The 18,164-nt window shown below is 38.9% G+C and overlaps 1 pseudogene; it reads left to right on the top strand.

Annotated features, from left to right (window-relative positions):
- Positions 1-210: 210 nt before the first annotated feature.
- Positions 211-3,952, top strand: LOC148609200 (uncharacterized; annotated as a pseudogene).
- The last annotated feature ends 14,212 nt before the right edge of the window (positions 3,953-18,164 follow it).

Here is an 18,164-nt window from a genome sequence, read left to right as displayed (position 1 = left end):
CTGACAACCCCAGCATGTAACACGCCAGGGGTACCCCATTCCACCACCTGGGGCACACATCCCAGTTGCTCTGTGGGCAGAGCGCCTAGCCCCCGGCTAGGTTTCTGAGCACTATTTAGTCGCCTTATACGACAAGCTTAGCGCTGCTGCAGGCCTATTCTTTTAACACCCGGACCTGCACGGGGCGACAATCCAAAGAACTTACTTCTTTACAATGGTGGCAGCGGTGGGATTGTCACTGTGTCAATTGTCATATTAGATTGACTGTCAGAGATAGACATAGAGTGTTATTCTGACACATATTTGTGTTATTTTATGTTTGTTGGAATTTTTTTTTTTTTTGATTTTTGATTTTTGGATTTTGTATTATATAGTATGGCAACCGGTGGTCTGCCAACATGGGTTACAGAGTTGTTAGAGAAGGGTGAAAAAGTTTGTTTGTTTGTTTGTTGGGGTTTAACGTCGGAGCAGCAATATTTCAGCTATATTCAGACAATGAACATGAAATGGATGATAAAATGAACATGAAATGATTAAAAAAAAGGATGGGTCACAAGGACAACAGGGTCGACAAATTTTGATTGCCACTAGAAAAAGGGGGGATGGGTAAGGTAGGTCAATTTAGCCTCCTGTGGCGGAGTGCAAAGGTTCCTACTCCTACCGAATACCACAGCAGGGTTCTTTAACGTGCGAGGAACGTGGCATCTTTCCCAACACGGTGCACCACTATGGTTTGCGGTCAGGTTTTCCGTATTATAGCCTGACAACCCCAGCATGTAACACGCCAGGGGTACCCCATTCCACCACCTGGGGCACACATCCCAGTTGCTCTGTGGGCAGAGCGCCTAGCCCCCGGCTAGGTTTCTGAGCAATATTTAGTCGCCTTTTACGACAAGCCTAGCGCTGCTGCAGGCCTATTCTTTGAACACCCGGACCTGCACGGGGCGGGTGAAAAAGTAGAGGTATGCCTAGAATTGTTGAGAAACATGCAGGCGACAGAAAGGGAAGAGAGGGCAGCCGAAAGAGAGTTGAGAAGGGCTGAGATGGAGAGGGAGGTAAAGTTAAAAGAGCTAGAACTTAGAGAGAAAGAATTATCTCAGGGTGTAGCACAACCTCAGACAAGTTCACATTTGAAATCAAAACTTCCGAAGTTTCAGGAAAATCAAGACCCAGATATATTTTTGAAGTCATTTGAGAAGTTAGTAACCCTACACAAAATACCCAAGTCAGAATGGGCCCTTAGATTAGTCCCTTTACTTTGTGGGAAAGCTTTAGAAGCGTTTTTTCTAGATTGTCAGAAGAGGACAGTAGAGATTATGGTCAAATTAAGACTGCTATTTTATCTAGATATGAGCTCACTCCTGAGACATACAGGGAGAAGTTCAGAAGTGCCCGGCAATCTTCTGATGAATCATTCAAGGAGTATGCCGTCAGATTAGTAGGTTTTCTTAGGCACTGGCTGGAACGCGAAGAGATAGGTACTGACTTTAGTAAATTTACTGATTTAGTAACAAGAGAACAGTTGATGGTAAGTTGTAGTCAAGAGCTCAAACTTTGGATTAAGGAGCAGAAACCGAAAACTGTTGACGAGTTGATAGAAAAAGCAGAGGTATTTCAGCAAGCCCATAAAATCGAACATGTTAGTTCTAAACCACAATCATATATGAGAATAAATACAGATCAGGCAAAGCATCAAGGTAAGAATTTTCAACAGAAAGGAAGACGACAAGAGACTAGAACTTGCTTTATTTGTAAGAAGGTAGGTCATATAGCACCACATTGTTCTTCAAGAGCAAACAAGTCCAAAGAGAGCACGAATAAGCAAAGTAAGTTTGGTTTATGCATACAAACACAGCAGGGTCATACAGTTGATGACTATATCAGTGGTATAACCGTTAAGTTACCGGGTGTTTCATGTAATGGAGACAAAGTGCAGGTACATAGTCTCGATATAGTTGAGGGTAAGATTAACAGTGATAAAATCTCTGTTTTAAGAGATACTGGGTGTTCTACTGTGTTTGTTCATAGTAAATTTACTAGCTCAGATCATTATACAGGTCATAATAGAGACATATGTTTAGCAGACGGTACAGTGAAGCAGTGTCCAGAGGTGTGCATTAACGTTTCAACCCCTTATATTTCAGGCGATGTTAAAGCATTGATTTTAGATACACCGTTCGCAGATTTGATAGTTGGTAACTTGGTGAATATCTCAGTACCACTTAGTATTGAAGAAGTACCAGAGACCAGAGGTGAAAATGTTTTTGTTTCAGAGGATAAGATTCCATGTCATGCAGTTGAGACTCGGTCTCAAAGAAAGAAGCAGGTTGAAGAAGATAGGAATATAGGTGAGACTACAGTTAGGCTTAGCGGTGATACACCCATATCACAACCTATAGAATTTTCAGATATTTCTAATGATTTTAAGGTTTGTGACAGGAAACAGCTGATTAAGTTACAGAAGAGTGATGAGACTTTAGATAAGGTAAGATCATATGTTTGTGACGATCATCAAGATCAACAATCGTATTTCATGTACAATTCAGATTTACTTTATAGAGTGTATACGAAGCCTAGTGGTGAAGTTATACATCAGATTGTATTACCACGACAGCTGAGAGAGACAGTTCTTTCTTTAGGACATGATATACCGTTAGCGGGACATCTTGGGAATAAGAAGACAAGAGACCGAATTATGCAGCATTTCTTCTGGCCAGGTATATTTAATGAAGTAGCAGAATACTGTAGATCGTGTCCCGATTGTCAAATGGGTACAGCAAAGGGGAGAGTACCACGAGCCCCTCTGATTAGCATACCCCCTATTGATGAGCCATTCCAGCGAATTGCTCTTGATTTTGTTGGCCCTTTGCCTATGACTGATAGCGAAAACCGTTACATTTTAGTATGCGTTGATTATGCAACTAAATACCCTGAAGCGATTCCTTTGAAAGATCAGGAGGCTAGTACCGTTGCTAATGCTCTTATAAGTCTATTTTCTAGGGTTGGCATAGCTAGAGAGCTGTTGACAGACCAAGGCAGTAACTTTATGTCAGAATTGATGCTTGAGGTATGTAGATTACTACAAATAAGTAAATTACACACTAGTCCTTATCATGCAATGTGTAATGGACTTTGCGAAAAGTTCAATGGTGTACTAAAGAAAATGTTGAAAGCATATGCAAGAGCAAAGCCAAAGACATGGGATGAATATATCCCCTACTTATTATTTGCATATAGAGAGGTGCCAAATGAGAGCACTGGGTTTTCGCCATTTGAACTGTTATATGGCAGACATATAAGAGGTCCTCTTGCGGTGCTGAAAGAGGAGTGGGAAGAGCCGAGTACATGTCAACATTCTGTATTGAGCTATTTATTAGATACAAGAGAAAAAATGAGAACAATGGCTGAGTATGCCACTGGAAACGAGAAACAGGCAAAACAGAGACAAAAACTATACTATGATAGAAAAGCAAGAGATAGGAAGTTAGAGGTTGGCCAAAAAGTACTGGTGTTATTGCCTACACATACATCAAAGTTATTAGCTAGTTGGAAAGGACCGTTTGAAGTTACTGACAAAGTTAGTCCAGTTGACTATAAAATCAGAGTAAGAGGAGGAAAAGAAAAAGTATTTCATGTTAATATGCTCAAATTATGGCATGAAAGGGTAGATAATGATAAGGGTAATACTGTTACAGCAGATGTTGCTGCGTGCTTAAAGGTAATTTCAGGTCTTAACACAGATGAAGGTACAGATGACAGTGAGATGAATACAGCAATTACTCCCGTCTTACGTAGAAAAGAAAGTGTCGAAGATGTTAACATTTCTCCAGAGCTGACAGTTGAAGAGAACAAACAGCTACAAGAACTACTGTCTGAGTATGAAGACATCTTTAGTGATGTACCTAAGGTAACCAATATTATAGAACATAAAGTAATTACAAAAAACAGATGAACCAATATACAAGCGTCCGTATCCAGTACCATACGCACTTAGAGACAAAGTTAAGAAAGAGATTGATGATATGTTAGCTGCAGGTATTGTTGAGCCTTCCGATAGTCCGTATGCGGCTCCTATAGTATTAGTTAAGAAAAAAGACAATACAATTCGTTTTTGTGTCGATTATCGGGACTTAAACAAACAGACAATCTTTGATCCGGTTTTGATGCCTAGAATGGATGAAGTACTAAATAAAGTCAGCAGAGCACGATACATAAGTAAATTAGATTTAACGAAGGGCTATTGGCAAGTCCCCCTTGATTCAGCTAGTCGACAGAAGAGCGCATTTATTACACCGTTCGGACATTATCAGTTTACTGTTGCTCCGTTTGGAATGATGAATTCAGGTGCTACTTTTGTTCGTATGATGGACAAAGTTTTGGCAGGGTACGACGAGTTCGCTGATTCATTCATCGACGATATTGGCATATTTAGCGAAACGTGGGAGTATCATATTGAGCATTTACGAGCAGTATTTGATTCGCTTAGACAGGCAAAGCTCGTTGCAAAACCAAGTAAATGTTTATTTGGTTATGGTGAGCTGGAATTTTTAGGTCACATTGCAGGAAGTGGTAAGCTTAAACCTGTACAGGACAAAGTTTCCGCTATACGGCAGTTTCCGGCACCTGTAACTAAGAAACAGGTCAGATCATTCCTCGGTCTCATCGGCTTTTACAGGAAATTCATACCAGTTTTCAGACATATTTGTACCGTTAACTGACCTCACAAAGAAAAACGCACCAAACAAAGTTAAATGGTCAGACACAACACAAAAAGCTTTTGACAAACTGAAAGATTGTATTTGTAGTGACTCTGTATTACGGAGTCCAGATTTTTCTAAAAAGTTTATTTTGCAGACTGATGCATCAGGAAAGGGTCTAGGTGCTGTGCTTGAACAAGAGTTTGACGATGGGAGACATCCAATCATGTTTATCAGCAAGAAACTTTCCAGATCTGAATGCAACTATGCAGTGGTAGAGAAAGAGTGCTTTGCTATCATTTGGGCGGTAAAAACATTGAGAAATTTCCTTGAGGGTAAAGAGTTTACTATTAATACAGATCACGCTCCTTTACAGTGGTTACAGAGAATAAAAACTACCAACCAACGGTTACTACGTTGGAGTTTGATACTTCAGGAATTTAAATATAATATTTGTTACATTGCAGGCAAGACGAATATTGTTGCAGATGTGTTATCAAGATGTGATGACGTTTAGACAACCCCTGAGTGTTACAGAATTTTTTATTATGATATTCATGTACATTTTGTATCGTGATTTTATATATATTTCTTACAGAATTTTTCTGAAGTTTGTGTTTTGGTTGGACTAAATGTTCTTTAGTCTTTAGGAAAGGGACATTTGTAACAAACTTCAGTTAATTGTCGTTTACATTTTTTCCATACAGGACTATTTAAACTATCCTAGCTTTAAATACCACTAACACCGGTAAATCGAATCAAGTAAACCTTTTGTGAAATCACGAGATTGTACACGTATAGAAATTTAACAGGTGAGTTTTATATCAGTCGGCACATGGTCTTTGAGTGAAGCATTGAGTTTGATAAAGTAGCAGTGGGGAATTATAATTGTCAATTCAGGACATGGATATCCCTAGGCTAATGTTTACAATACTCAGGTAAGTTAATAATTAATTTTATATGGTAAATTATAGTCTATTTTGCTGTCGAGATGATATTTCTTACTCGCGGTCCAGAATGTACGAGAAATTGCCATATTATGCAAAGGTATAGATGTTGTAAGTAATTTTTGGGTTCAATGTCTATTTACAGTGGTTTTTAGACCCGGTTTTGGTGTGCGTCTTGCACATAGCTAGAAGCGTCGACCTGTCGGTGATAAAATGGTTATCAACCTGATGTTCCCGAGATGGTGTAATAACGCCTAGAGTCGGTGAAGTAATGTCGGTGATTAAAAAAAAACCGTTGGAAAGCTAGGAATTTATTATTTTTGGAGCACAAAGTCCGTTATATTAATTTGTATAGTAACCGAGAAGTCCGTGCTAGATATGTTCGTTTAACCAGTCATGGCTTACTGAATACAGCATTATAGTGAAATATATATCATCTGGTGTTCTCTTCGTCAATATAGAAATCTACAAAAAATGTGTGAAATTAGTCTATATTTCGTCCAGTTATAATTATAACAGATGTCCAAGGGAAACAACCCATTTCATTCGTTAATTTTACAGTACATGCAACGTTCGACCTTACCGGGAGGTGTGCAGAAAAAAATGGTGGTGTGTTGAGACTGTGAATCATTTAGTTTATGTGTTTATTTCATTCCATTATATTTAGTTCTGTCTTGCGCGTGTATATTTAGTTACATTTATGTTTATTCATTTCATGATGTCATTTATCTTGAATTTACTTTAGTTTGTTTTGTTTATTAAATTTATGTTTTACATTTTTTTGTTGTATATGACATTGGCCACTTGACAATCCAAAGAACTTACTTCTTTACAGTATTACACATTTCACAATTTGAAGTTGTCAAATATTTAGGTGTTCAACAGACAAAAACAATTGCAGAAAGATCAGATTTTTTTTCTTTGGAGAGGAGGGTAGGGACATTTTGTTGGGTACAAACAAGTAGGTTGAGAAAGACTTAACACGCAATTTTAGTATGAGGCTTACTAAAATTCACCTGAGTTTTGTACACATATTATTCATTAATCTATTTGCGCACACCATTGCAAATTTTCAATCAAAGATTCAAGACATGGAGGGTGCATCGTTAGACAAGGCTCATCTAAACGGGAGATCGGATGGACCCGGTTCGATCAATCGGCTGGTCACGCCATGCCCTTTATTTGTCCACCTGCTTTACTGATGGCATTTGGTTAATCCAATGTTTCTAAGATTTTCAAAAGCTTACAAATGGCAAATGAAGAAGGCGGTGGCTCATGGGTCAATCGAGTAGTACGCTGTCTATGCGCCATTGATAGATACGCTCTGTTCGAGTATGTCCCCCGTGCAGGTCCGGGTGATAAAAGAATAGGCCTGCAGCAGCGCTAAGCTTGTCGTATAAGGCGACTAAATAGTGCTCAGAAACCTAGCCGGGGCTAGGCGCTCTGCCCACAGAGCAACTGGGATGTGTGCCCCAGGTGGTGGAATGGGGTACTCCTGGCGTGTTACATGCTGGGGTTGTCAGGCTATAATACGGAAAACCTGACCGCAAACCATAGTGGTGCACCGTGTTGGGAAAGATGCCACGTTCCTCGCACGTTAAAGAACCCTCCTGTGGTATTCGATAGGAGTAGGAACCTTTGCGCTCCCCCACAGGAGGGTAAATTGCCCGATCTTACCCATCCCCCTTTTTCCAGTGGCAATCAAAATTTGTCGACCCTATTATTCTTGTGACCCATCCTTTTTTTTCATTTCATGTTCATTATATCATCCATTTCATGTTCATTGTCTGAATATAGCTGAAATATTGCTGCTCGGACGTTAAACCCCAACAAACAAAACTGTTCGAGTATGTCGTCTCTGGAATCCCTGATGCTATCTGCTGGAGTCCCAGCATCGCCCGTGTTGGCACTCGGTGGCGGGTGGGGAACAGAGACGATGAAACTTATAAAATCTTAATATGGCGACAAAAAACCAACGGGGAGTCCAATGTTTCTTATTCAAGAATAAAAACTATTTGCAAAGATACAAAATATCTGGAGAATCTGGTCCTTTTGAAATGGTATCAAATGGATGTACTGATGTTATAAATTGTCCATAGTATATAAAATAAGTAAAAATGTCACCATCAATCAACATACCTCAGTTAACCTTAGAGAATTGTTATGTCATATGGAAGAAGTTATTTTTGTGGAAGTTTTTGTATGACAATTTTTTTTTATCATGCATGAACTTACAGTTAAAAGAAATACTGCAGCTTGTTTCATGGTCAAGTTTAGTTATGCGCATACAATTGCACATAATGGTTCATTGTTCCAGTTTGACCTAATGACAGTCTGGCTGTTGGTTTAGAAAGATTTCTCTAGTGTCCTACTGGCTTGAACTAACTTTTTACTTCTGTTGTCTGCTTTGTTATATACTTTTGTGAAAACATGAAGAGATCAGACAATTATATGATAAAATTGGAAATAAAATGAAAATAAAGAAATCGTCGGTAATTTTGGTTATTAAGGATGCAACCAAGACATGAGTATTGGGCCAAAATAATTGAATGATCTATACCCCCTGTAATTTAACTTTGGAGGGTATATAGATTTCACCCTTTCTATTTGTCCATTGTCTGTTCATCTGTCGAAACTATTTTATAAGCAACTTGCAGTTAATTGTTATGAAAATTAGTGGGATGCAATATAATCAGATGGAGATGTGAATACTCTCAGGAAATTTCTGTTTAGACAAAATTGTAGAAGTTGACAACTGTAACTTACGCATTTTTCAGCAAAACTTGCTTGTAAATTTTCCCCATTTCCTTCCTGTGACTTGCATGATTGTTATGAAACTTAATAGGATGTTAAATTACCCTATTAGGATGTGCATATTGTTAGGAAAAAAATGTAGAAATGATGACTGTTGGAACTTAGGCATCTTTCAGAAAACTTCCTTAATAACTTGCAGGATTTTTATGAAATGCATTGAAGTGTTAGAATACCTTTTGTAGATGTTCATATCAGGAATTAGTCATGTTCTATTTTTTTGGTTCTCAACAAGATAAAAGTACTACAGTTATTACTGTTTGGAGTTGGGCGTTTTAGAAATGGCAGCAAAATTTGTGTCATAAGTGCTTAGTCTATCCACTATAGCAATTTTGTCCAATATTAATATCTATATTGGCCATAAAATGTACAGAGTTAAACAGGGTGCAGTGGGTATAAGTTCCGTTAGGGGCAGTGTCTATAATTCTGTCGGTTTCAGTTGAAGAATGATACATCAGATCATGTAGTGAATTTATCAGATTACAAATTAATGATGTTCAGTATAATTTTACACATACAGTCCCGGAACCGATCCATGCAACTATTTGATGGATCGATGATCGTTGACGGATCGATAACCGATGACTGGTGATCAATCTGATAGCAGTTTTGTTATGTAAAATGACAGATGATCGGTTCATATAAATTTAAGAACTTCCATCGGAACGAATTCAATATACAACGTTACTGAAATTAATTTTCTTTAAAATATTAAATCCACATATTGTTTTTTGTTTTTTTTTTTGTTAAAAGTAAAAGAAGTGTAGAATGATAAATAATAAAATGATGTTTACATTTATTGAATTATGTAAACATGAGTAAAAATTACAAATGAAACAATTGAATCCGCTCTGTGGTCACGTGATGCGATCATCGGTTTGTATGATCAATGACTGATCGGTGATCGATAATTGATCGGTTCAGGTACTGTACTTACTAAAGTTAAGTGTTGTATATTTGACTACCACCCTTTACTTTGTCTTGGGTTAGATTTTTTTATGTGGTATTCTAGAATATCACCCTCAACTGCAGGATGTATGTGTATTCAGGTTTCATATGAGAACCAGTTTTCACAGGTATTTTTGTGTGTTCTAGGTGGTCTACCAGACATCTGTATAGTATCAGTACCAGATTTGGAGTTAACATTTCCCTTCATAGTAAGTATCTTTGACGGGAAGTATCTGTGTATACTGATTTTTATTCAGCTTTCATTCACACTTCATGAAAAATAACCTAAAAAATTCTTGAATCATTTTTTTGTAAGCAGCCAGGTAATTTTTATAAATTTTGTTGTTTTTTTTGTTTTTTGTTTTTGTCGTTTTTAGCTCATCTGGTTAAAGGCCATGCGAGTTATTTACTGAGATCACCTGAAGGTCTGCACTCATTGTCATCTGTTTCTTCACTGCTTTCGTTAATTTTTTTCCCCCAATATCTTCTCTGTATCAGTGCACAGATTTTAATGAAAATTAGTAAGATTTTTCAGATATAGATATTAGAATATCCTGCACAAAATGTCTTTTTCAATTTTTGATATCGAAAACCATGGCTGCCATTACTCAAATGGAACATTATAAGGGGTCAGAAAGAAGTGTTTTTGCATATATGTTTATATATTTACAAAAGTATAAGGTTAAGCCTAATTCTGATTGGATAAAAGTGTTAAACATTATATCTTAGGACAAAATTACATGGAAATATGTTTACCCACGTTGAGAGTTAATTCCCTGTAAGTGTTTGTCTTTTGCTATTTTTTTCCAATTTTCCCATTTTCAAAAATCTACCTTAAAAACAGAATGCAATGAAAATTAGTTTTTTTTTTTTGTTTTTTGGGTGTCTTGTACAAGATGACAATTTTGGATAAATGAAAAGGCATTGCTGCTGTCAATAAAAATAGAAAATCAGATCTATCTGAGGGCCAAATTGTATCCATTTATTTGAGTTGTTGCCCTTGAATTTGTTTTGTTGTTGTTAATGTTATTGCATTTCCTGAAGCTATTTGATATTTCTCAATGAAAGTTAGGTAGCACTCAAACTAAGAATCATGGGAAATGTGATTCATCCGTCTTTGTCGTTAATAGTTATACATAACTCTTCTCCTCTTAAACTACTTCACTATTTAGAACCAAACTTTGTATGAATGTTCCTTGGGGTATCCTGCATAGAACTGTGGAGGGGATTTTCAATTCGTCGAGAAACATGGCCAATGTTACTAAAAATAGAATATAGGGGTCAGGCAGTAGTTTTTTGCATATATCTCTTAAGTTAATTCTGATTATTGAGTAAAAGTGTTCAGCATGATGAGATCTATCTCTTGTTAAATTTTGGTTTAATATGTTAAGCCAGTTTAGACTTATTGCCTCCTTTTCAACGACTTTTGTTATTCTTAATGTTATTCCTTTAAAAAATATTCTCCTCTGACACTACTCAACCAATTAAAACCAAACTTGGAATGAATGTGTGTTGGGGTATACTGCATATAGCTGATGTGGGGGTTTTTGATTTTTGGAGAAACATGGCCCCTGTTACTAAAAATAGAACATAGGGGTCGGACAGTAGTTTTTTTTTTCCATATATCTCCTAATCTGTTAGGTTTAGCTGATCCTGACATAGATAAAAGTGTTCAGCATGATGAGATCTATTTCTGGTCAAATTTTGGTTTTTATCCATTCATTCATGTTGGAATTATTGCCCTTTTAATGTTAAAGTGATAGTAACTGGCCAAGATTTATTGTCATTTCTGCAAAAGATAAAGACAAAAATGTTAATGACCTTTCTCCTTTTTTAATACAGAAAACTATCAAGGGTGTAGCTGGTGAAGTTGAAGATACCAAGAAAATAAGATCAGGAATTTTAATTGAATGCCTCAGACCTGGCGGCCAATCATCAAATTTGTTAAAATTAACCAGGAATGCTGACCTTGATGTGGTTTCAACTGCACACAAGTCACTGTTTGTTTGTTTGTTGGGGTTTAACGTCCGAGAATACCACAGGAGGGTTCTTTAACGTGCGAGGAACGTGGCATTTTTCCCAAAACGGTGCACCACTATGGTTTGCGGTCAGGTTTTCCGTATTATAGCCTGACAACCCCAGCATGTAACACGCCAGGGGTACCCCATTCCACCACCTGGGGCACGCAACCCAGTTGCTCTGTGGGCACAGCGCCCTAGCCCCCGGCTAGGATTCTGAGCACTATTTAGTCGCCTTTTACGACAAGCTTAGCGCTGCTGCAGGCCTATTCTTTTAACACCCGGACCTGCACGGGACACGGGGCAAAACTTCTGGACCCTATTATCCTTGTGTCCCATTCTTTCATGTTCATTATCTGAATATAGCTGAAATATTGCTGCTTGGACGTTAAACCCCAACAAACAAAAAATAATTGAATCCAAACGTTACTAAACACATTAAAGTGTTTTGTAGGTTATTAAGATGTATATTCCAGCTTGAACTGATTAATCATATCTCCAATTTTATAAGTTCTGAAGTCGTGTCAAATAATAAGTATGATTGTTGGACTGAATTTGTGTGTAACAATTATCTATCCTGGACATCTGTTAGTTTTAGAAAACCCGGAACATTTTTTAAAAGTTGTCATTAAATGATTGATTGTTGGGTTTTAACGCCCGAGCAGCAATATTTCAGCTATATTCAACCGATGAACATGAAATGGATAATAAAATGAAGAATTAACATAAAAAGATGATAATGAAATGAAAATGGGGTCGGCAAATTTTGATTGCCACTAGAAATAGGGAGAGGTAGGTAGAGTCGGAAAATTTAGCCTCCTGTGGCGGAGCCCTATGGTTCCTATTCGGCTAGGGCACTCTGCCCACAGAGCAACTGGGAAGTGTGCCCCAGGTGGTGGAATGGGGTACCCCTGGCGTGTTACATGCTGGGGTTGTCAGGCTATAATACGGAAAACCTGACCGCAAACCATAGTGGTGCACCGTGTTGGGAAAGATGCCACGTTCCTCGCACGTTAAAGAACCCTGCTGTAGTATTCGCTAGGAGTAGGAACCTTTGCGCTCCACCACAGGAGGCTAAATTGCCCGATCTTACACATCCCCCCATTTACCAGTGGCAATCAAAATTTGTCGACCCTATTATCCTTGTGTCCCATCCCGTTTTTCATTTCATGTTCATTATATCATCCATTTGATGTTCATTGTCTGAATATAGCTGAAATATTGCTGCTCGGACATTAAACCCCAACAAACAAACATGATTTTCCTTTCCTCGTTTGTCTACCCCAGACATGACTTTTAATGAGGAACTCGGCGGGTGTTTCTAGAAAAGCAGAGGACGTTTACCCTACCGGTGCACCTGGTCCATGCTCCTAGTTTTTTGTGGAGTCCGAGTTGTTCATTTACTTTTGTTACTTTGTATGTATGATTTTAGTTTCTTTATGTTCTGTGTTGTGTATGTCTGTTTTCCATGTCTGGTCTTTGTCCCTGGATTACATTCTTTTGATTACCGCTATAACCTTGGTTCGCTTTGATTACTCAATCAGACAATGATCAGGATGACGATTGTCTGATGTTTTGTTTGTCTGCTCGGACGTTTAACCCCAACAAACAAACAAAACATCAGACAATCGTCATCCTGATCATTCACTAATGGGTAGAATTACTCCAACAGGTACAGCTACAAGAAATACATCAGAACTTACTATTCCCTCACTGTTCTTTCAATCTCCGTTTTGGAAATGATTTTAAGAGTCTACCAGATAAACAACGTGACACACAATGAGATATATCATACTACTTACATATTCTGATAGTCGATGAATTATCCATGATGAAAGGAGATAATTAATATGTTGCATGAGCTAAATTTGCTGCTTCAAGATATGTCTGGAATCTATTTTAAGTTGTAGAAGTTAAAACAAACCATAGACAAGGACTATACCGTTTGTTTGTTGAGGTTTAACGCCCGAGCAGCAATATTTCAGCTATATACAGGCGATGAACATGTAATGGGGTCGACAAATTTTGATTGTCACTGGAAAGAGGGAGAGGTGGGTAGGGTCGGACAATTTAGCATCCTGTGGTGGAGACCTATGGTTCCTACTCCGGGAGAATACAACAGTAGGGTTTTTTAACGTGCGAGGAACGTGGCATCTTTCCCAACACGGTGCACCACTATGGTTTGCGGTCAGGTTTTCTGTATTATAGTCTGACAACCCTGGCATGTAACACGCCAGGAGTACCCCATTCCACCACCTGGGGCACGCAACCCAGTTGTTCTGTGGGCACAGCGCCCTAGCCCCCGGCTAAGGTTCTGAGGACTATTTAGTCGCCTTTTACGACAAGCTTAGCGCTGCTGCAGGCCTATTATTTTGACACCCGGACCTGCACGGGTCTACAAAATTGAATGATAGGCTGCCTGCCTTTTCATCTTGAATCTAGTTCACGCAAACATTTATACTTTCGCTGTGGTAATAATACTCCAGCATTTGTTTTCACTATTGTCTAGCTACACGGTATTTATTTAGTATGTCGTATTTGTCCGAGTTGCTCATATACTTTTGTTACTTTCTATGTATGATTTTAGTTACTTTATGTTCTTTGTTGTGTATGTCTGTTTTCCATGTCTGGTTTTTGTCCCTGAATTAAATTCTTTTGATTACCGCTATAACCTTGGTTCCCTTGATTACTCTTTCGAATAATGTTTACTTCCCTTTGCCCACATTTAGTGTTTTGTTTGTTTGTTGGGGTTTAACGTCCGAGCAGCAATATTCATACGATGAACATGAAACGGATGATTAAATGAACATGCAATGAAAAAAAAGGATGGGACACAAGGATAATAGGGTCGACAAATTTTGATTGCCACTGGAAAAAAGGGGGAATGGGTAAGGTCGGGCAATTTAGCCTCCTGTGGCGGAGCGCAAAGGTTCCTACTCCTATCGAATACCACAGCAGGGTTCTTTAACGTGCGAGGAACGTGGCAGCTTTCTCAACACGGTGCACCACTATGGTTTGCGGTCAGGTTCTCCGTATTAAAGCTTGACAACCCCAGCATGTAACAAGCCAGGGGTACCCCATTCCACCACCTGGGGCACACATCCCAGTTGCTCTGTGGGCAGAGCGCCTAGCCCCCGGCTAGGTTTCTGAGCACTATTTAGTCGCCTTTTACGACAAGCTTAGCGCTGCTGCAGGCCTATTCTTTTAACACCCGGACCTGCACGGGGGCCGACATTTAGTGAAATTGTATTTTTAGCTTAAAGAATGGGCGACTGGAATTAAAAAAATAACTAATAAACAAGTTGAAATCAGATTGGAAATGCAAGAAAAGCAAAATATTTATAACGGTCTTGATATTTTATAAACAGTATAGTTGAGCACATGACTCAGAAATTTACATTTTTACAACTATTAGCACCGTGGAGGTCCAGGTGTCAAAAGAATAGGCCTGCAGCTGCGCCAATCTGGTCGTAAAAGGCGACTAAATAGTGCTCAGAAAACTACCCGGCGGCTAGGCGCTCTGCCCACTGGGATGTGTACCCCTGGCGTGTTACATGCTGGGGTTGTCAGGCTATAATACGGAAAACCTGACTGCAAATCATAGTTCCCCGTGCAGGTCCGGGTGTCAAAAGAATAAGCCTGCAGCAGCGCTATGCTTGTCGTAAAAGGCGACTAAATAGTGCTCAGAAACCTAGCCGGGGGTTAGGCGCTCTGCCCACAGAGGAACTGGGATGTGTGCCCCAGGTGGTGGAATGGGGTACCCCTGGCATGTTACATGCTGGGGTTGTCAGGCTATAATACGGAAAACCTGACCGCAAACCATAGTGGTGCACCGTGTTGGGAAAGATGCCACGTTCCTCGCACGTTAAAAAACCCTGCTGTGGTATTCGAAAGGAGTAGGAACCTTTGCGCACCACCACAGGAGGCTAAATTGCCCGACCTTACCCATTCCCCCTTTTTCTAGTGGCAATCAAAATTTGTCGACCCTATTATCCTTGTGACCCATCTTTTTTTTTTTATCATTTCATGTTCATTGTCTGAATATAGCTGAAATATTGCTGCTTGGACGTTAAACCCCAACAAACAAACAAAGAATCTAACTTATTCTATCTGAACACAAGTTGTATGAATTCATATTTACCTTCACAATTTAAAATGATTGTAGTACATCTCTCGTACTTATTTTTGTTACAATTGAATGCGGTTATCAATAACAGCTTATATAATTAGAAGATATATGTGTCGCTTCCAAATTTTTGATCTAACAAGATTCACGGCGTATAGCAAGTAGATATACAAAGTCCGCCCACCGGCTGAAAAGAGGAAAATGCAAAGGCTTAAATTAAGTTGTTGGGCCGTTACTCTGCCAAAATCAATAGTAGTTAGTATAGAGCACATCTCGACATAGCCACATTCCAAATTTCAATTTCATAAAACAGGCAAAACTTTAAATCTTTAACTCCCTTCACCGATTTTAAACCTTTAATAAGGAAATATATTTTAAAGATGTGGCAGGACCGATGGGACGGTCTTGAACACAACAAACTGAATTCCATAAAACCCGATCTAGGCGTTCATCAATCCGGATTGGGCAATCGCAAAGAGCAAGTGGTCATGACTAGATGCCGCATTGGACATTCTAGATATACACATATCCATTTGCTTGTTGGTGATCCTCGACCTGAGTGTATCCCATGTGATTACCTTTTCTCTATCAAACATGTTCTAGATTGTGTGGATTTTGCAAACACCAGGCAAAATTATTTTGACTGTGCCAATATGTTTTAATTTGTTCAGGACCGTTTCATGTAAAAACACTGTCGATTTCTTGCGGGACATCGGTTTATTTAATAAAATATAATTTGGATACCTTGCTTGATTTTTCAATATTTTAAATGTTTTATCGAAGTTATGTTTCAGGTTCACCTTTTATGTACCTTTTTATATGTAAGTAGCTGTTTGTTTTAATTTCATTATTTTATGAAGATACTATGATCTTGCTTTTAATGTTTTCCTTGCATTAAATGTTCTTGCCGTGATATGGCCCTGGTCGCCGAAACGGCAATAAACAACAATCAATCATTTTATCATCTGAATATAGCTGAAATATTGCTGCTCGGACGTTAAACCCCAACAATCAATCAATCATGTTCTTGCCGTGATATGGCCCTGGTCGCCGAAACGGCATTAAACAACAACAATCAATCAATCAGCTTTGGCCTTTGGCGAACTAAATAGCAGAGAATTTACTAAGCAATTACTGATGCATAACGTTATTCAAGTATGTAACCGGCTTGGTACTTTAAATTACTGTGTATGGGGGCATCATTAATTACTGTTGAAAACCAAGATGTTTATATTACAAATGAATTATTTGATTTGAACAGATTGTCGTCATATGGGAGATTTCTTTTTGTGTAATATAACCTACAGCTCATAAAACTACTCGCTTTGTGGCAATATGATGTAAAATAATTGTGAAAATTATATGATACCAGTATATTGAGATTTAAAATTTATGTCATTCTTTGCAATTTTGTTTGTACAATAATGTTTGTGTCAGTTACTCACTTAAAGTCGGGCAATTTAGCCTCCTGTGGCGGAGCGCAAAGGTTCCTACTCCTATCGAATACCACAGGTGGGATTTTTAACGTGCGAGGAACGTGGCATCTTTCCCAACACGGTGCACCACTATGGTTTGCGGTCATATTTTCCGTATTATAGCCCGACAACCCCAGCATGTAACACGCCAGGGGTGCCCCATTCCACCGCCTGGGGCACACAACCCAGTTGCTCTGTAAGAAGAGCGCCCTAGCCCCTGGCTAAGGTCCTGAGCACTATTCAGTCGCCTTTTACGACAAGCTTAGCGCTGCTGCAGGCCTATTCTTTTGACACCCGGACCTGCACGGAGCGACCGCAAACTATAGTGGTGCACCGTGTTGGGAAAGATGCCACGTTCCTCGCACGTTAAAGAACCCTGCTGTGGTATTCGATAAGAGTAGGAACCTTTGCGCTCCGCCACAGGAGGCTAAATTGCCCGACTTTACCCATCCCTCCCTTTTTCTAGTGGCAATCAAAACTTGTCGACCCTACTTTCCTTGTGTCCCATCCCGTTTTTCATTTCATGTTCATTGTCTGAATATAGTTATAATATTACTGCTCGGACGTTAAATCACAACAAACAAACATAAATTGAAAAAATGCTATGTTTATATATTATAAAAATTTAAACGTTTTGTAGCAATTTCTCCATATTTCTTAAATTCAAGTTGAAAAAAGTAATTGTTTTATGTTATAACTTTTTCATACAATAAAATACAATCGATTTCTCAATGATTCTTCATCTTAAATTAAAAAAAAAATTCCTACGAAAATGATTTTGTTTTCTATAGCAGTTTGCTTTTATCAAAGTAAACATGCTTTTTAACTTGTTTGCATCTTGTTTTTGTGCAGATTCACTGCACTGTCCTCATGTCTTTGTTTTTGTCTTTTCATTTCGATGACCCCATGCAGGTCTGGGTGTCAAAAAAATAGGCCTGCAGCAGCACTAAGCTTGTCGTAAAAGGCGACTAAATAGTGCTCAGACACCTAGCCGGGGGCTAGGCGCTCTGCCTACAGAGCAACTGGGATATGTGCCCCAAGTGGTGGAATGGGGTACCCCTGGCATGTTACATGCTGGGGTTGTCAGGCTATAATACGGAAAACCTGACCGCAAACCATAGTGGTGCACCGTGTTGGGAAAG

Source organism: Perna viridis, chromosome 8, assembly GCF_037379345.1.
Source record: "Perna viridis isolate PV_CMFRI_1.1 ecotype Kerala chromosome 8, ASM3737934v1, whole genome shotgun sequence".
In the NCBI taxonomy this organism is placed as follows: domain Eukaryota; kingdom Metazoa; phylum Mollusca; class Bivalvia; order Mytilida; family Mytilidae; genus Perna; species Perna viridis.
This window is presented reverse-complemented; position numbering and strand designations above follow the sequence as displayed.